The sequence below is a fragment of the Chrysoperla carnea genome, chromosome X (genome assembly GCF_905475395.1).
Source record: "Chrysoperla carnea chromosome X, inChrCarn1.1, whole genome shotgun sequence".
NCBI lineage: Eukaryota > Metazoa > Arthropoda > Insecta > Neuroptera > Chrysopidae > Chrysoperla > Chrysoperla carnea.
The window spans coordinates 11,178,573-11,200,942 of NC_058342.1; positions in this window are offsets into that span (position 1 = coordinate 11,178,573).

Consider the following 22,370-nt stretch of genomic DNA (forward strand, 5'->3'; position numbering starts at 1 on the left):
GAGAGGTATTGTAAAAATAATCAATGTTTATCAAAAGTGTTATCAAGTAAAGTATGTAGAATTAAATTCATAATTTTTTTTCTTTTATTACAGATGTAGTTACCGAAAAATTAAATTTGGATATTCCGAAGAATGCAAAAATTTAGCTGGAAAAGTTGGGAAATGGCATTCTGGTTGTAATGCCCGAGAGCATGGGAGAAAAGAAATCAATCTCGGTATAAATTTTTTTATATTTTTATATTTTTGATTTTTTTAATTGAAAACTTAACAAAAAACTTAAATTATTTTTAATTTGTGCAAATAAAGTCGTTGTTTATAATGTTTCGTTTTGATAAGAATTATCTAGAATAATAAAATTTTAAAAGTACCTACAGACAGACACTTAAATTTTTACACATTTATCAAACAACTATTCTAATTTAGTAATTAAATTATTATGCAAAAAGTTATTAATAATGTAGTTTATAAATAAATATAATAATATCATAATAAATAATTATAATAATAATAATAATAACAAAATATATATTAACAAATAAAAATATTCTAAGAAAAAACAATAATATAAAAATATTCTAAAAAAAAAAAAAAAATATTATTAATATTTTAATAATATTATTAATCAAATAATATTATTATTATTTTTTATGATTTTCTGTTCATTTAACGGGCCAATATTTTTTTGGAATAATCGGCGCATAATTAAATACTATTAATGGGCCATCTGATGATCAACTATCATTAATGGGTCGGGGTTATTATTTGTATAGTCAGCTGACGATGGACCATTAAAAGACGCCAATATCCGGCCATTAATTATCATCCTTCGCCCGTCGATAGGCCATCCGAGGGCCGGTTTTCAAACTTCGTATGGGTTATATACTAAGCTATGTATACTGATTTCTTTGAGTATCACTTTCTTAATGTTAGGTGGCAGCGTGATCACGCAAAAAACTTAGATTCTTACTTAAAATGAAGTGGTACGCTCTCTTATGTTTCACATTTCGAAGCGATAACACCTTTCGTTTTACTCGGTTCTAATATGGATCATTAAAGATCATTAAAGATTGCATGTGGAAATAAAATGGAAAGACCACATGGTTGTTTTTTTAGTAATAATATCAAAGAATTGCTAACAAATCGTTAAAAAAAAGGATGATTATAAATATAAAAGAATCGTAGCTAATGATCAAGAAAACGGAAGTAACTCTTCATTAAATTGTAATGTATTAATTTTTAATTTTAATCGAACGGAGTCTCTATTCAAGTAAAACAATTTCAAATATTTTAGTGTTAAATATTTAGCAGCCATATGTTTGTTCAATTTTGTTATCTCTGCTTTTGGTCCGTTTTAACACCAGCACGCACGCTGATTGCACACTCTGCTGATTTTATACTCCAATATACCCGGTATCAATTAACCGTCATTACTAAACTCTTGTACAAACACAATATTATGGGGATACTCTATCATTTGGTGTTTTGAGCCTGTGTTCCATCAATATTCTTAAAGTACCCATTTTCAATTCTTAATACTACCACCAGTATTGTTACAGAATATTCAATATATGCACCTGCACATAGCTCAGGCCCAAATGCAACTAGCGTAAATGCGAACCCTATCGTAATTACAAATGAAACAAATCAAAGTCAGGCGAATCAAATAGATCAAAATCAAAACTACTATGCACAAGTGTCAAAGACGGTTCAAGTAAGTAAATCACTTGAAAAAAAGATTTAAAGATTAATATTTTTTACAGATAAATGTTACCACTTCATTTACTAGGAAGTAAAACAGGAGAAACAAAAACCATGTTGCTGTTGTTTTTGTTCACCTCAGCAACCACCAGAACACGAGTGCTGTATTATAGAACAAGTAAGCTGTAATCAAGCCTATGTTTTGTTGCATGGATGCCCATCATTGAATTACCAAAACCTGATGGACACATCATTCACTTTGCTTCCGTAATATATACCATTGATCGATGTTCCAATGATTTATGTTACACCAACACTTTCAACATCCATCAAACAATCTACTCGAACCGCAAATACCATTGATCGATTTTCTAATGGTTTATACTGCACCATCAAGATTTTATGAAATGGCCCACTCACATACTTTCATTACTTCCCAATAAGTAATAAAGGCGGAGTAATGTAATAGTATTTATTGGCATCTAAGCATCTACAAACTAAATACAAATAAAAACTATCAACAGAAAAAGAGCAACAAGAGCAAATCTAAATTTTCCAATGATATCATAAATTTAAAAGTAGAAGACAGATATATTTCACATATCAAGATTAATATACCTAGAGATGGAAGCTGCTTGTTTCATTCAATTTCGTACAGCATATTTCAATTATACCCAAATTATATGTAAAGACGTTGTACGATATATTGCAGATATATCAGTTTTAGTGTTATACAGTTGCTTTATAGAAAAATAAAATATTTATTTACTATTACAAATATTAAATTGTTATTTCATTTTTTATAAAATAATAATTATCTTATTAAATAATAAATAATTTATATACATATTATTCAATAAACATTTTTCAGTGGGTTTTTTATTGAAAAAAAAAAAATTAAATTGAAAATATTCTATAACAATTGAAATTTTAAATTTGGTGTGTGTGTGACTTTTCTGAAAAAAATTTGAATAACCAGTGAGTAACTGTTAAGATATTATTATATTTATTTCATTCGTTCATAACGTAACTTTTTACTATAGAAATTAACTTATATAGTCTAGTTTCAAAATTTATTATAATGTGCTTGGCCCAGTTTTTTTATAATATTAAAGAAAATTTTTATTGTTAAAATCAATTGCTACTTTATTTATCATATATATATGGGCGTTAATTATATTTATTTAATTCGTAATAAATTTAGACGTAATTTTTAATGAATTTAGTTTTTATTTGTTTTAGTTTGTTCAAATTCCCATACAGTATGAAAGAAACCTTTTTTTATTACAAAATTTTACATTAACTCTTAATATCACGTAATTTGAAACCGCAAAGTCGTTTGATAGTTTGTATATACTAGTTTCGAAATTTATTATTATTTGCCCGGTCCAGTTTTTTTTTTATATAGGTACCTAGTAAAAGTATATTTTGATATTTGAAATTAACTTCAATTTTATTTATCATGTATATGAGTGCATTTGGTGTATTTCTGTTTACCGTTATATAATAAGGAATTAACTCGAAATCTGAAGGGACATTTTTAAAGAAATACATTCAAATTATAAAATATATAAAGCAAAATATTCAAGAAACAGGCGCAGATGAAGATGAACTTAAGGAAGGCTTTAATAACCTACAAAAAGAAAAGATAAATACGATTCACAATGCAAAGTGGGAATTCTGAATCAACAGAAAAAGAGCAACAAGAGATTTCATAAATTTAAAAGTAGAAGATAGATATATTTCACATATCAAGATTAATATACCTAGAGATGGAAGCTGCTTGTTTCATTCGATTTCTTGCAGCATTTATGGAGAAAAGAATATTTAAACTATACCCAAATTGTACGTAAAGACGTTGTACGATATATTGCAGATAACTGGAATGAATATCAAAACTTTACGTGTAATCAAAATGGTAATCCTTATTCAACCAAACAAGAATATGTTCAAGAAATGTTAAAACATGGTACTTATGGTTCACTTATCGAGGTTAAAATCGCTGCTTTGCTTTATAAACGGCACATCGAAGTTTATTTGAACGAAGACAACGTACAATCATTTGGAGAAAAAAACAAACCCTCTTACAATAATATATTTTTCGGGAGAAAATATTTTGTCTGGCCATTTGACGTTTTCGAGCCTTGTGACTATAACTCAAATTATACAGAAAATGAAAACGGATTGAACGAAACGAATCAATTAAGAAACAGTAAATTAAGTCAACTGGAAATTTCCAAGAATATTATAAATTTAATGGTAGAAGATAAATACGTCCCACATACAAAAATTATTATGCACTTTGATGGAAATTGCTCGTTTAACGCCATTTCATACATACTTTATGGAAAAACAAAGTTTTTAGAATACACTCAAATCATCCGTAATAATGCTATAGAATATATTTCAGATCACTACGATGAATTCAATTTTGCAACGTGTAATGAATATGGCAATCCTTATACAACCAAAAAAGAATACGCCACAGCTATGTCTTAACCAGGGACATTTGGTTCAGTTATTGAAATTAAAATAGCTGCTTTGATTTATCACCGTCGAAAAGTTTATTGGACCCAGAACCAAGTGCATCAATTTGGAAAAAAAAACTGACCCTCTTATACGGATATATTTTTCGAGAGAAAATTCTCTGTCTGGCCATTTCGACGTATGCGAACCACTAAACTTTGATAGTAGTTTAAGTAATGAAGATTATACAATATAAACTAATGAAGTTGAATTAGGAAAAAATAAACGTGGCCAGCCAAACTTATCAGGAAAATCTTTAAAAGAATTACGTGTTGATGCCGATCGACGATATCGTATGAAAAAACCTGAAGTTCATAGAAAAGCTGTTTCTGTATATACAAATAAAACTATGGATATTAATAAAAACTTCATGAAATATTATCGGTTAAAAAAATTTTATGGAAATACCGAAAAAATAATTAGCGAATTAACGAAAATCATTGGCGATAGAGTTGAAGCTGAAAGAATTATTAAATGGACCCTTGTAAACCGCAAATACATTCACAAAATTTCAATCGTTACTTGGCCAAAGCTTACATCGTTCTACACAAGAACCATATTGTGCAGAAACATCTTATAAACCATTAGAGCATGATAAAACGATCACTATAAACGATGGTGGAAAAGCTTCTCTTCTATATCATTTTCCACAGAAAAGCATAAATATTATTGAAGAGAATAAGTGCTGCTGCAATTCAAACACTTGTTTACTTACTGAAAATTAATTTAAAATATTTAAATCGAGATGTATGGATATGTCAAATTGGTGTTCCAAAACAACACTAACACTCATTTTTATATCAGAAAACGAAGAATCATTTGACAATAATATTGTGTTCCTTAATAGTCTCAAGGCACATTTTCCTAAAATGAGAACTTTGTTTTGACAGTTAAATATTGTTCAATAACAGCTTTATTAGATTTGACAGTTATATGAAATGAAAGCCAATTATAATAAAATCCGTGAAATTGATAGTTTAGACATTGTTAATGAAGACAAACTTTCAGTGTTCGGGAATCCGGAAAATTTCCAAACAAATAAGCAGGCATGCTTAGTAGATTTTGATGATATAACACACGGAGAAAACGAGTCTCGGAAATATTGTTAAAATTTCAATATTTAAGTAAAATTTCCAAACAAAAAGGAACAAATACATTTCATATAGTAAATATTCTGAAACGTTTAGTAAAATTTACTGTTCAGTAAATATTACTATACAGAGATTTTAAAGATTCCTATAAGTAATAGATTTTTTACTTTCACGATCGGATTTTTTATTAATAAACTTTTAAACTTTATTAAATTAGTTTTAATAAATACAACATAACAGAAAGGAATCTTTATAAAATAGTATAGTAATTATTATATGTTTGAGTTATGATAAATTATTAACCGGAATATAAATTTTGACATTCATAAAATAAAATTTACTAAGCTGATAGTAATTTCTTAAATGACTCTTATAATATTTCCTATACATATTACATATTTTATTATGTGCAAAAGAAATATTGCTTCCTAGCATACAAAAATTACTATACGTCTAGTATACAAAAATTACTAAACGTCTGGTATACAAAAATTACTAAACGTATGGCAATTTTTGTAAACTATACAGTAATATTTCTTTTGCACATAACAAAATATGTAATATGTATAGTAAATATTATAAGAGTCACTTAAGAAAATACTACCCGCTTAGTAAATTTTATTTTTGAATGTCAAAATATATATTCCGGTTAATAATTAATCATACATAAACAGAATTTTATAAATCGCATTGTGAATTTTATTATGCTTATTTTTTAATTATTACAGTACAACACAAAATAAAATCTATAATGTAGCATGAAAATTATTGTATTGTCACGATTTCAAAAATTACAAAATATAATATAAATTTTCAGTCATAAAGAAAAATTTACTAAACGAGTAGTGATTATTATACCGGATTCGAAATATTTACTAAATTGGTAGCGATTATTACAATTGATTTGTAAAATTTAATGAAAATTACTATATGTTTGATTCACTATTATAGTTCAATAAATGTATATTATATAAGATTTTCTCTAAAGCGTTTAGTAAAATTTATTGTCAAACAATTATCTTAATAGTCATCGAGTACAAGTTACTAAATGGCTAGCAATTTTTACAGTAGCCATGTGAAATTCACTCTATATATTAGGGATTTTGTTATGAAGAATGCATAAGTTACTAAACGTTTAGTAATTTGATCCTTTGTTCCGAATGCTTTTGACTCGGACTGACGCGCAACCATACCTCAGTTCGACAACAACCTTAACGTGATAAAGTGCTCGTCAGTGGTATTAAAATATAACCATAAAATTTATATCATTTAAAATAAAAATTTTAAGTTTTTGTTTTAAAAAAAAACTTAATTTTAAACTCAGTGACTTGATGTGAATGATAAAAATCAAAATAAATGACCAACCAGTTGCGCCTGTGATGGATGAGAATTCATCAACTACTTTATCTACGATAGTACAAACTATTGTTTCACCATAGGTTACGACTGAAAATCTAAACGATCCAGGTAAAATTATACTTTTTTTGGTAATTGTACTATAAGCAAAGATTGTAAAAATATTTGATCATTTTAAAAGAATTTTTGATTTTTTTTTCCAGTAATAAGCGAAAAGTTACAAAATTTACAAACTGAAATTCGAGAAATTAATTTACTTCGAGACTATTGGAGCAGTACTTATAAAAAAAAGGCGTGGATTATTAATTAAAGATCGTTCATCAGTGTATGAATATTTTCATAAATTCCCGTATTTATCTAACGAGAAATTTGCAATTGAACTAGTAAGAAAATTGAATGTGAATCAAATTGAATTGCTAAAGTATACAATAATTCAATACTTTTAATGTTTTAGTTGAGCAACGATTTTAAAGAACTCTTCCAGAATAAAGCTCAAGATTTCTTTAAAAATTGGTCAAAGCAGAAAGAAAAGTTAATTACTTTAATTAGTGAACTCGAAAATATTAAAAATCTTGATGATTTAACATTGAGAAATCTACTTCCAAGTGTTCTAGTATGTTTGCATATTTTACTTAGCATACAGTTCACATGGATTATCCTCCATCGATCTTACAATCATTAAAATTATTTTATAGGTACTCAAGATGCAATTATTTTACATTTGATGCCCTATTTGACTGGAAATCCCTACATTCGAATCCCTAAAGATCAACAAGTTGAGAAAGTTGGAGTGAAGCGTAAAAGAAAATGGACAAAACATCGAGCAACAATTTTACAAAATCGTGAATTTTTTTTTATACTATCTGCAGTAAGTTTATTTGACTTATTTGATTAAAAATTGATTAATGTTAATGAGTTATATTTGATTTAATTTATTTTTTTTAGACCGTTGGACATATAGATGAAATAGTTCGGACGCAAAAAGCCAAGCTTTTGGAGCTTAAACTTCCTCTTCAGCCTTTGCCGATTTTTATTGGGACGTTATCAAACATTATAGATGCGTATGTAATTGTTGATAACTTGAAGTATCGATTGGGAAATCCAATTGCAGCGATTGACTTTGCATTCAAGACCATTCACACCGTTGACTGCCAATATCCAGAAGCTTCCTTGTATTCCTGGTTGATTATTCAACAATTTGGCTACGACATTAGTATCAACGAAACTGATCTTTCTATGGCCATGAAAATATTGCTGGGTGATTTAAAAAAATAACTTTTCTATATGTAATCTTAACCTAACTTTACTGTTTTTTTTATATCTTATTTTAGCATTAATAAGAATCTTTATGACCGCTTTTTATAATTTTATCCATGTATGTTATATTTTATTAGTTGACAAACATATGTTTATAATAAAATATGCTTAATAACAATCACAGTAAAGTAAATTATTTGATAAACCTTCTATATAATTAATGTTTTATATACAAGTTAATAATAAATAAAAATATTGTTATTTATAATGCGTCAATTTAAATTTTTGCTTTACGGAGTATACAAAGGTTTGCAGTAATCGCTAATTGAATTTTTAACATTTCTTAATTAAAATATAATTTTTCCTGAATAACATAGTAAATATAACTATATTCATTTCTTAAAAATCAATATTTGGTTTGCAGTACACAGAAAAAAAAGATTGATAATAATTGTAGTTCAACTTCTAATTATTTATGGTATGTTCGATAATTTATGTCATTTCAATCAGTAAAATTATGATTTTAATGTTTAAAGTGTTATTATTAATAATTAATCGTTGAAATATGCTGCTTGACTGTTGAAAATTACTATCTACTTAAACCTTTAAAAACCCTTCTTTTTTTTTAAATCAATCATTCAGTTAATCCAGTTCCAATTTTTGATAACTCATTTAATTTATTAAAGTATTTAAATGATGATGACTATGATCAGAACCAGGTTTGCTAAAATTTGTCAAAAATTTCTTCGATGTAATTTAGTTTTAATTTTTTTTTTTAAATTACCAAAATTTTTCAGGAACCAAAATTGTTGAAAAAGCTTAAATCTCACCCACACGGATTAAATATTTTAAATTGTTACAAGCTTAATAAAACGCTAACAAAACCTACTCGAAATTTGTTGGGACGACTAATTATTCAAAAAGAGCATGAAGGTGAAAAATCTCCCATCACGTCGATACCAAGAATTAGCTAAACAAATAAGTGAATTGTTTAGTAGTGAACTACCAAACACCTTTTTTACACCACATGCAACAGTTGGTGGTGGAGTAGTCCAACCGGCACGTGGTATATTGCTATCCTTTAATAATTTCCTGCGAAAACAGTACTTAAAACAAAGTACTTCAAAGACTGTATTCTTAGAAACATCTACAGGTTAGAATTTAAATTTATTATAATTATATAATGATTTAAAATATTATTATGGCTGTCATTATTTATATAGATGTTACGAACAACGGCCCTTCTGAAAGCATACAATTTTTGAAATCCTATATTGAACCTTGGAAAAGTGTAACTGATCACTGGATTACAAGTTATGATGAAAGACAAAAAGAACTTTTGAATTGTTCAATCAACAGTTACTTCACTAAATTTCCTTGTTTAAAACTAACCAATGAATATACTTTGGTAAATAATTTATTTTTTTATCTTATAGTAATCAATTTTAACCTGATAAATTTTTATTTTATTAGCTTCACTGTAAAAATTTTTGTAAAATTTCAAAAGTTTTACAAAGCAAATGATAAGCAAAATTACAAATCATTGTGTGGTAAGACAAATTTCAAAACATTTTTAGCGATTTTCTAAGGCATGTGAGGAAATGTAGTAAAATAAGTTGTGTGGTTTAACTAAGATCTGAACTAGTTGCGCACAAAAGGGGTCGCGAGTGTGCTTTAAAAGATACTTACATATAAGCGTGTGTGACAAGAGAGTCAGTCAATCATCACATCATCATCATTCGTGTTCGATACAAGCAAGTGACAACAACTACCTGTGTTTAACAAGTGTTTTTAAAATTAAGTGGTAAATGGTTCAACCAACCATAAAAATTCAAATAAGAGTAAATATTCTTAAAATATCCTGTGTGGGTATTTTAAAAGAAGAGTAAAATTAAATTTAATTTATAAGTGCTAGTGATAAATTCATAAACTCCTCCTAATGGAGGGAATAGAATCCACTTCCCAAGGAAGTGATTCTAACCAATGGATCACCGTTCAAAACGAAAATAATACCAACAGAACCAGGCTCAACAGCGCCTCTAAGCGTCCAAGACCGGATTCGCCAGAATTTGTTTCTGGGAACAAATTTGCTGCACTTCTCACAACAGATGGCAATGAAGAAAATTATAAATCAACAAACAAAAAATCAGCAACCTGCTACAAAAATTATTAACGCGCAACAAGTGACTGTTACCAAAAAACCACCTAGACCACCACCGATCATTTTACACAAAACGGTCCCAAATCCGAAAAAATTTGTGGACTATATAAAAACATTGTGTCCAGGAGGGTTCCATTTAAAAAATGTTGGACCCACAACACAAATTCATACCTACATCAAAGACGATTACTTAAAAGTGAAAAACCAATTAATAGCTGAAGAACTGCCATTCCACACGTTCACAGCCAAAGAAGACAAAGTTTTATCGTGTGTACTTCATGGGTTGTACAACGCTTCCATTGACGATATCGCCGCCGAATTGGCTGAAAAAAACCTACCAGTGTCAAACATCTACTTAATGAACACCAAAACAAGAGGTAGACACTTATTTAAAGTGGATTTTCCAATCACGACAACGTATCAACAAGTACGCAAAGTGTACGGGATATTAAATATCAGAGTATACTGGTCCAAATACCGAAAGGGTAATGGCCCAACGCAATGTTTTCGGTGTCAGTCATTTGGACATAGTGCTACAAATTGTTATTTAGAACCAAAGTGTGTTAAATGTCTTGAAAAACACACAACAAAAGAATGCCAAAAGGTGGCTGAAACAGCTCCAAAATGTACAAACTGTAAAGGCGAACACCCAGCCAACTACAAAAAGTGCCCAGCATATATAAACTACATTGAAAAATTAGAAGAAAGGAAAGCGAGAAATTCGAAACCAAAATTTATTGCTGCACCGGCACCTAAATCAAATGTTTGGCAACAAAGATTACTACAACAAGAACGTGAAAAAACGCAAGAAGGAAATAGACAACAAACCAATTATAACGTTGACAGTAGCGACTTCTCAACCTTAATAAAAGAGCTAAGTGAGTTAAACAAATTAGTCGACATCAAAAAAATGATCAGTGCCGTACGTGAATTAAACAGCATAATGAAAAAAAATACAGATCCAATGGCGCAAATACAAGCCTTCGCCATTTTTGCTGCTAAATACGAAAAATGAAGATAATCAACTTTAATGCGAGAAGTGTATTAAATAAATCAAACTCAATTAAAAAAATGTTAATGTGCGAAAATGTAGACATTCTAGTGATAACTGAAACGTGGTTAAAACCAAATCATAAGTTCGGTGTCCAAGGATACAAGACATACAGAAACGACAGAACAACAGGAAATGGTGGAGGAGTAGCCATTTTGATAAAAAGGAACATACAACACCACCATCTCTTGGTACCAGAAGTCAACACAATTGAATGCGTCGCCATCTACATCAACAGCTTAGAAGCAAACCTATACGCTGTCTACACACCAAAACAGGTACTTGATAAAACCGATCTTTACATAATAACACAAAATATTCCAAGATTCATTATGATGGGGGACCTTAATGCCCATCATAAGAATTTTACAAACTCAAAAATAACAAATCATAATGGTAAAGCATTGGGTGATTGGCTTGAGGAAAACCTTGATTTTTCCATCAACATACCTGATGACTTTACACGCTTAAATCCGGACGTTATACTCGACATAACTCTCCACAACACATTATATCCGATTACTTGCTCGGTAATCGATGGTCCTGCATCCGATCACCTACCGGTGCTTAATAATATAAAACTTGCGTTACCAAAAATTCAAAAAAGAATGGTGGACGATTTAGCAAATGCGGATTGGAAGGCCTTCAAAAAATATATATCAATTAACCTTCCCTTCACTCCCCAAATCAATAACACGACAGACGTTGACAACCTAATTGACTTACTTACAGTAACAATAGCTGAAGCCGACAAACTTTTCATACCTAAAAACCTTTTTTCAATAAACTCAATATCCAAATAAATAACGAAATCCGTCACCTACAAAAACTCATTAAATATTGTAGGCACAGATACCAAAAAACATCAGAAAAATCATACTTAAACACAAGACAATTACTACAAAAAACGCTTGAAGCTAAACTCGCGGATCTTAACATTCAAGCCCAAAACGAAAAATTAAAAAATGTTAATCACTTGACAATCTGGAAAGAACTAAAAAAGTACAAAACATGCTATAACGAAATCCCCACACTACATAAACAAAACGCTGATCCTGCATCTACCAACCAAGAAAAAGCAAATCTTTTGTCTGAAGCCTTCCAAAACGCATTTCTACTCAGCTCCAATCTTGCGCCACTAGATATTCAAAACAAAATCAAATTACTAGCTAATAAAATATTACAATTAAAATCAACGCAGGACGAAATTGACAAAATTTCTACTACAGAAATCAAAACCATTATTAAATATTTAAAAAACAAAAAATCACCGGTCGACGATCGGATACAGAACCATCACCTAAAAAATCTACCAAACAAAGCACTGGGTATGTTGAGGGAAATATTCAATTTTTTCCTCTCCAATAATTATTTTCCAACTAAATGGAAAGTAGCACAGTCATCGCCTTGCCTAAACCAGGCAAACCATCACATCTTCCGACCAACTACAGACCTATTAGCTTGTTATCTACATTGGCTAAAGTTTTTGAGAAATTAATTCATCATCGTCTTCAACGCCACCTAGATATGAATAAAATCATTATTAACGAACAGTTTGGTTTTAAAAGAAATCACGCAACGACTCAACAACTACACAGACTGACACATGACATAATAAACAATTTCAAACGAAAAAGGTCTACACTGATGGTCTGCCTGGATATTGAAAAGGCGTTTGACTCCGTGTGGCATGACAAATTAATAACAAAACTTCATAAGCTTAAATTACCATCCTATCTAACAAATATTATAAACAATTATATTAGAGACAGGTGTTATTATGTAAAGATCGGTGATACCAAATCCAACCTTAAATCAATCCCTGCTGGTGTCCCACAAGGATCAGTTTTGGGCCCCACACTATTTAACATATTTGTAAATGACATACCTAAAACAAAAAATACCAAAATCAGTATGTTTGCTGATGACACTGCCATTTATACAAGTTTTTATAGAGCACGTGAACATCTCGCAATTTCCACAATTGAAAAAGCCCTTAACAATGTAAACATTTATTTCAAAAATAATAATATTCAAGTAAATGCAACCAAAACCGAAGCAATCATTTTCTCCAAACAAAGCAGCTTGCAAAAATCTACAATAAAATTCAATAATCAAAAAGTAATTACGAAAAACTACATAAAATACCTAGGAATTGAAATGGACGCTAAACTAAATTATAACATCGCGGCTAAAAATCGTCTCGCTAAATCCAAGGCGATTGCAAATCAAATCAAACCTCTCCTTATAAATAAATATCTCCCCATTGAGAGGAAAATTCAGCTCTATAAAGCTTGTATACTTGGCACATTAACTTATGCTATAGACGTGTGGGGTCCCCTTGTGGCCAAAACACATACCAAAAAAATACAAAGCTATCAAAACAGATGGCTCAAGTTGATGTTGGATGACGACGCATCCAATTACAGTGAAATTAATCACCAACGTACCAACATGGACAAAATCAAGAAAATTATCAAAAAGCGGACTTTAAACAGCAAAACCAAAGTATTAAATCACACAAATCCGCTCCTTAATGAAATTCTCTTAACAAAAAAAAGAGTGTGTGTACTTATGTACACGCGTTAGAAGTTATACTTCTTTGGCGTATGAAAAAAATTTAAAATAACTCAAATGCAGTAGTAATCGACAATAAATATTAAAATCAATCAAAAAGATTTTGTTAAAGATTTGTCAAGTAATCTGTAATATAAATTAAAAAGAGATGATTAAAATTATTCGATTCGATTCACAAAATGATAAAATATTATTATCTAAAGTAATAAATAATAAATAATAAATAATTAAATTTTATTATTATTTGATTATTTGTTAGAAAAATTCTTTAGAAATATATCTATATATTATACTTACAAAATTAACCTCTAATATTTGAAAACACTGTAACTATACACTGTACTGTAACTATATTCAGTGTTGATATATTTTTTTATTATTTCAATTCTGTGGCTAACTTCATCATGTCGTTCGTGCGCGCGCAGCTCACAAATTCACTCTCATCCAAACGCGCCAAAAGAAGTATAACTTCAAAAATCTTTCAAAACGTTCTAAAAATATTAAATTACCATTTGAAATTTGTTAGCAAACAAGAAGGCCAATAAAGGATTTTATCCACACTTAAACCTTCTTTGTATTGTTGTTATTGTTTTTTAAATTTTTATTTATATTGTTATTGTTAATTAGTTTGTAAGTTAGTATGTAAGTTAGTCTGTAAGTTATAAAACATGTAATTGAGGTTTTTGGAAATTTTGTCCTCTAAAATTATTATTTTCACTATCATTATTAACTACATTATTACCTTATTTTAAAAAATTGTTATTGTTATGTATATATTAAGGTTTCAAGGTACTTAAAATACTCTATATTATTTTACTTAAGCAACAATGTAATAATTATTGTATTTCTTATCATTTAATAAATTTGAATTTGAATTTTAGAGAGTCAGTCAGTCTGAGTTTGGTTACAAGCGTTAAGGTACCTATTTAGTGAGTGCAAGTACTATTGTTGAAGGTTTTGAACAAGCAGGCTGCGGTGAGTTGTGAGTCAGTGTGTTGCCTGGTGTGGTGTTGTGTACGATTGCTTGGTTTGTTTGGGTGTGGTCATTGGAGCCTGATAGCAAGCAAGTGTTACTGTGGTTGTTGAATAGCAGGTGAAAGATAGAACTGAAAAGGCGGACTTAAGTGGCCGTTAAAAAAACACCGTGTTAAGCTATATGTACAGAAAGTGATGAGTGTATTTTGATTTTGCTGCGTATAGTAATCTATTGAGTTTATTGCGTATCTGAACTGTATTACATACATTAATTTAATTTGTGCAAGAATATTGACGAACTTTAATATGAACATTGATGTGATTTATTTGAGAATATAAACGAACATTTTTTTTTATGTATATTAATTTTAATTAAATTTCCAAATTTTCTTGAACGTTATTTCGTCGTGTTTTATTTGTCTCTGCGCAACCCCTATTTATTACAAGTTGTAATTTTGCTCAATCTTTGGTCTATTTCCAAGAAAAAATTTCTGAAAATTACAAGCTTTGTTTGTGATGTGAGTTACTATAGTTTTTTTGTAAAATTACAAGAAACTTTTGGAACAAAAATGAGCATGCTGTCATCGAAATTTAATAAATATTTTTAATATTTTCACAAATATTTATTGAAAATTACATGTTGCTTTGTAATTTTACTAAACACTTTTATTTATCTTACGCGTGTTGTATTCGTACAAAATTGTCGGACAATTTCTGATGAAAAGTTTTTGAAAATTACAAACTTTATTTGCGATGTGAGTTATTAAAACTTTTAGTAAAATTACAAAAAAATTTTGGAAATAAAATGAGCATGCTGTTATCGAAATTCAATATATATTTTTAACATTTTCACAAATATTCATTGAAAGTTACATGTTGCTTTGTAAGTTTACTAAACACTTTTATTTATCTTACGCGTGTTGTATGTGTACAAAATTGTCGGACAATTTCTGATGAAAATTTTTTGAAAATTACAAACTTTATTTGCGATGTGATAAATTATTATTTTTAGTAAAATTACAAAAAAAAATATTTTTACCGATTAATTAGTCAATCTCAAAAACAATGCTTTTAAAAATTACAAATATTGTTTGTAATTCAATTTATTGTAGTTTTTTTAGTTACAAAAAAATGTTTAAATTTGAATTACCATGAATTTATTCTAAGTTAACAAAACTTTTCAGTTTTTTTACACTTTCGACTTTTATTTTGTATTATAATTTCATCAAAAGTTTCATGAAAAATTGACATTTTTGAAAATTTTTTTTTTTTTTCAATTATTTTATTTTTTATAAATTTCTAGAATAAAAATATTTGACATATCAAAAAGAAAATTTGTTGTATTGATTTTACATTCAAAAAAAATGGAGCCGTGATTGTAAACAACTACTTTATTTTGATTTATATATCAAAAAATTTAAAAATTTTCCGCACAGAGAAATTAATGGCGCAGGTTACAATTATTTTCAAGTATTTGTACCCGTGGTGTGTGATAATCTTAAAGTATATTTTTATGCTTGTGAAAGGTAAATTTTTTGTTCATGACACTCATGAGTGTCAAATTGATCAACACCTACAATATTATTTATTTCATAGATTAAATGATTGTAATTATATTGGTTATTATATGATAGGGGCCGTTCAAGTATTACGTAAGCACCAAGGGGGGGGGGGGGGTGGGGGGGGTCTCTGTTTTGCTTATTTTGGATGACATGGGGGGTGGGGGGGTCTAGATGATGATTACGTCATCGTTAGTTATTTAAGTTTTTTCGGAGATTCCCGCAAATAATACATATACGTAGGCACTCGCTTTGAGAACTGATTAGGGGAATTACCGCGCACACGGAAAAAAAATACATAACAGTAACAAATAAAAATCTGTAGTAGTAACAGTCTCGTTGCTCTGTTACAGTAACAAAAAAAATCTGTTGTGGCTACAGATTTTAGTCTGTTAATGCTACAGTCTCGATATTCTGTTACAGTTACAGAAAAAATCTGTTGTGGCTACAGATTTTAGTTTGTAAATGCTACAGTCTTGATACTCTGTTAGATTTACAGACAAAATTTATTTTAGTTACAGACTTTAAGTTTTTAAATGCAACAGTCTTAGTTTTCTGTTGTATTTACAAACTAAAATTTACAATAATGACAAACAAAGTTCTCTTTTCATTTTTAGGTGCTAAAAAGCAAATAAGTAATTTGCACATTTACATAAATATACATTTGTTGTGTCTGTCTGTCTGTACCGTCTAATCTCCAAAACGGATTAACCGATTGCAATTAAATGTTGCATACACATGAAGGCCATTGTCCGGGAAGACATGGGCTACTTTTTTTTCCAAGTTAATTGTTTATAACAATGGAATTTGTTATGAACAATTAAAAACGAGATCTATGCAATAAATTTAAGTTTTTTTAACGGGAACTTTTTTATTTGATTGAAAAAATGTTACCAACGATATGACATAGAAGTTAATTAACTCCAGTTGTTTGTAGCAATTGAATTTGTTATAAACAATTGAAAACGGGATCTATGCAATGAATTTGAGTTTTTTTAACGGGAATTTTTTTATTTGGCTAAAATAATGTTACCAACGATGTGACAGAGAAGTAAACAAACTCTGTTTGTTTATAACATTTAGAATTGTTATAAACAATTAAAAATGGGATATATGCAATGAATTTGAGTTTTTCACATAATTGTAAAAATCGTCAAGACTTCTGATTTTTTTTTCTTGTGCGTATCAAACTGTACCAGAAGGTTTTGACGATTATCTAAAGTCTAAAAAAATCGTCAAAAACTCAAAAATCAGTAAAAAAAAACAATTAGAAAATGTAACAGTGATTTTTGAAATGTTTTACGTCAAAATCTTCGAAACATTAATTCTAAGTTCACAAACACACTTGAAATTATTAAAATACTAAAAAGATTATTTTTAAAACCCTTTTAACATGTCCATACGCAGTAAAAAGAAAAAGTGTTGGCAAATTTCGAATTTTTTATTCAAATACTACACAAAATAAATTTTAATATGAGCCCGCGGTTATCAGAATCCAATTATTTTTCACAAAAATACAGAAATTCAAAAGTAAAAGAAAAAACCATGGTTAATTTGCATGATAATCAATGAAAAAATGATCCTTATTTTTATCAAATTTTAACAGTCATGGACACAAAGAAACAAAAATTGCAGCACCTTGGAATTAAAGGCCGTTTTTAGTGATACTCTTATGAGAAGAAATACGTAATAACATTAATAATAACGCTATTTTAAACAAAATGACGGTCTGATAACAACAAAATAAAAAAAAAAATGTTTTAATGACATTTTAAAACAATAATTAAGTAACAAAAAATTTTGTAGAGACAAATTAAATAAAGCACTATAAAGATGACATTTTCAGCTTTCTAATGCATTTTGGCAAATTGTTGTAGGATTATTCCTTCAACAAGATGTGAATTTCCAGACATTAAATGGTACTCAGAACATGTGCGTGAAAGCCAATACTTGCTTCAAATTGTAAAATGTAAAAATACAGAATGCTGTCGTCCAAGAAGTGGCCTATTCAGATTACTAGACAACAGGTTTCTTCCACCACCTGCAAAAGTAAAACAAACAGTTGATGACTTGGTTTTGGATGAAGGAGGACAATTTCTTGATCTTCCAGTCAATTTAGCTCTACGCTTGAGTACTACCCTCAAAGATTTTTTGCAAATGCCCTACGATTATTTTGGTCCGACGGTAAAATTGAGGCTCTCAAGCCGAACATGCAAAACGTGTGGTCTTTATCATGCTTCCGTCAAATCATTAAATCGTCACATCGAGAAGATCCATAAAAAAGTAAACACGCCCACAGAGGGAAAAGTTAGACCTGTAAGAGTCGCTGCTCGTCGTGCTAATGAACTGATGTGCATTATTCAAAATTTAGAGCACCAAGATGTTGAATGGCTCGATGAGAGTGACGTAGACATTCCAAAATCGGATGAAAGTGAGCAGACTCACAACACTGAGCAGCAATCCAATGTCATCGATAACTTAGAATCATGGATTCAGGTTTCATGGACTGAAGACTGTTAATGTGTTCCGAAAATATTCTTTATGTTAGTTATGTTCTTTATTTCTGATTATATTTTTTTGTCATTTACTCTATGTGTATCAGTTAAATCTAATATTTTCATGAATTTTCCTATTTTAAAAATAACAATATAAAAAAACATTTATTACTAAAAATGTTTACGTAAGCATAGGGGGAGGGGGTAAGTGCTTTGCTTACTTTTGATGACAAGGGGGGGGGGGGGGGGGGGTAAAAAATGGTAAGAAATCTGCTCACGTAATACTTGAACGGCCCCATACTCGCAGATTGGTATTTTATTGCTTATAACTTATTCGATTTATTTGTACGAAAGATAATATAAAATAATATCGTTGTTGTATACATACCTCATTGATATGTATACGTCATCAAATAAAGGATCTTTTTTTAGTTTAACATAGGTGGCGGCGGTGCACGGCCGGAGAATTAATTAGCAACTGACATGACATTGTAAAACATTAGTGTAATTTCTAATAATGTAAACTGTTCTAATAAATCATATAATAACTAAAATATAATTCATAATTAAAAAAATAAAACATGGCGCAGTCGTAACCGATGTGAACCAACATAAAAAGTTAGAAAAAAAAAAAAAAATTAATCAATTTAAAGGTTAGAAAGTGACATTAAAAATGGAGGTATTCAACAAACCGAACGAGTTAGAAATGATGGGAAATGTTAAGAAAAATTTTGAACGGTTCAGCCAAGAAATTGGTATATATTTCAGTGCTACAGAAACTGACCTTAAGCCAAAGAAGGTCCAAGTCGCGCGTTTGCTGAATCTTATGGGTCAAGAAGCACTTAAGGTGTATAATGTGCTGGATATCAGCAAAGATGCAGAAGCCACAGTGGCGCAAATTTTAGAGGCATTCCAAACATACTGTTCTCCAAAGAAAAATTTAACAATGGAGCATTTTAAGTTTTTTAAGTATGTTCAAAGTGAAAACCAGACATTTAATGAGTACTACACCGAACTAAAATTTCGTGCGAATTCGGGGAGGTAGAAAATTCAATTCTACGTTCACAAATTATATAAGGGCTTAAAAATAAGGATCTCCAAGAAAAGCTATTGAGAGATGATCCTCAACTTGCAAAGGTTATAGAGTGTTGTCAATCAGCAGAGATTGCGGAAAAGGCTAGACGGGAGCTGGAGCTCACTTCGATAGGTGAAAAACCAGAAATAAATGTAATTCAACAAAGGCAGATCACCCGAAGAGGGCCAAATGTTCAAAAGCCCTCATCTTCGAATTCTGAGTCAGCTAGGAAATACAAATATAATCAGTATAGGTAATAAGACTCATGCGAATGTTGAAATGGAAGGTCGTAGGTGCTGGAAGTGTGACCGTAATCACAAATTTGGAGAATGTCCTGCCTTTGGGAACGTGTGTAGATCCTGTGGAGGAAAAAACCACTTTGCAGTTTGTTGTGGAAAATCTCAAAGACAATTGAACAGTAAAAACCATTCCGTGTATACACTTCGTGAAGATAATGACGAGCTTGCAGACGAATTTAACGTAAGTAATAAAGTAAGTAAGGTAGTTGCTAGTGTGCAAAAGGAATGGATTAAAGTTATAAAAATAAATGGAACAAATGTTAAACTAAAATTAGATACTGGCGCGCATACGAATGTTATTAACTTAAACATTTATCGGAGTTTAAAAACTCAGCCAAAATTGGAAAAGACAAATCTAACACTAGAATCATATGGGGGGTACAAAATTTGTCCGGTTGGAATTTGTTCCCTAAATTGTGAAGCCAACGGGATGATGTTAATGATTGAGTTCGTAATTGTGCAAGAATCCCAATGTCAAGCCATATTAGGACTAGAAGCATGTGTAGGGCTTAAGCTAGTTAAGCGCATTGATAATATAGCTCAATCTATGTTAAAAGATAAAAAGGATTTCATCAATTTGAATAGGCATCAATTTTCAGGTGTGGGATGTTTTCCAGATAAGTATAAAATTAGCTTGAAACCAAATGCCATCCCAAAGGCAAATCCTTGTCGTAGGGTACCCCTGGCCTTAATGGGTCGACTTAAAACAGCACTTCAGAAAATGGTAGATAATCAAATAATTGAACCTGTTCCTGACAATAAACTGAATGAATGGGTTAGTAATATTGTGATCGTTGAAAAATCTGATTCGTCTCTCCGAATTTGTTTGGATCCTCAGAATTTAAATAAGTATATTCTAAGGAACTACTATCATATCCCAACTTTAGACGAAATTAAAGCTCAATTAGCCCACAAAAACTATTACACTGTCTTAGACCTGAAAAACGGATTTTATCATGTCCAACTAGACGATGAATCGAGTAAGTTGTGCACCTTTAGCACTCCGTATGGATTATATAGTTTTAAAAGACTTCCGTTTGGAATAAGTTCGGCTCCAGAAATATTTCAGAAAATAAACATGAAATACTTTGGAGATATTGAGGGGCTCATAATATATTTTGACGATTTCTTTATATTTCACGAAACAAAGGAGGGTCATGATCAAATTTTAGCTGAGGTCCTAAGAAGAGCCAATATTTATAATGTGAAATTCAATCATGAAAAAGTCCAACTTTGTCAGCAAGAGGTAAAGTTTCTGGGTATAAATTTCAATAAGGATGGAGTGTCGGTTGACAAAACTAGAATTGAATCGATTATGAATTTAAATATTCCCAAAAATCGGAAAGAATTAATGCAAATAATGGCTATGGTAAACTATTTACGAGACTTTATACCAAACCTTTCGGAGTTACAGGGACCTTTGAGAACATTATTAAAAAAGGATAGTGACTGGAATTGGTTCGAAACTCACTCAGAGGTTTTAAATAAAATTAAAAAGTTGATATGCGGTGCTCCCATCCTTGCTAATTTTGACCCCACCAAGGAGGTTGTGATACAATGTGATAGTAGTAAAGATGCATTAGGCTACTGTTTGCTTCAAAACAAAAAACCAGTTGCGTTCGGCTTTAGGTCGCTTACAGAGACCGAAAAAATTATGCGCAAATAGAGAAAGAACTGCTTGCTGTATCTTTTGCATGTGAGAAAAATCGTATATATATTTATGGTAGACATGTAATGGTCCATTCTGATCATTAACCTTTAGTATCTCTGATGCGGAAAAATTTATCAGATATAAAGAACAACCGACTTAAGCGATTAAAATTGAAACTCTTAGAGTATGATATAGATGTCCAATATTTGCCAGGTAAATTTATGTACATAGCCGATCTTCTCTCCCGCAATTTTATACCAAAACGAGTAAACGATGACCCAGCCATGAAAGATGTCATTCATACAATAAACTATACAATCTCGTTTACGGACCCTAATTTGAAAGAATGTCAAGAAAAAACTCGCGTAGATCAAATCCTGCAACAAATTATCGAATTCTACAGAGTTGGGTGGCCAGTTAAAATGACTGAAGGTAATGAGCTCAGTCATTATTTTAAGTTAAGGAATGAAATAAGTGTTGATCAGGGGTTAGTTTACCTTAACAATAGACTTGTTGTTCCAAAATCATTAAGAATAAAATATCTAGGCTTGCTGCATGAAACACACTTAGGAATTACTAAAACTAAACTTAAAGCAAGC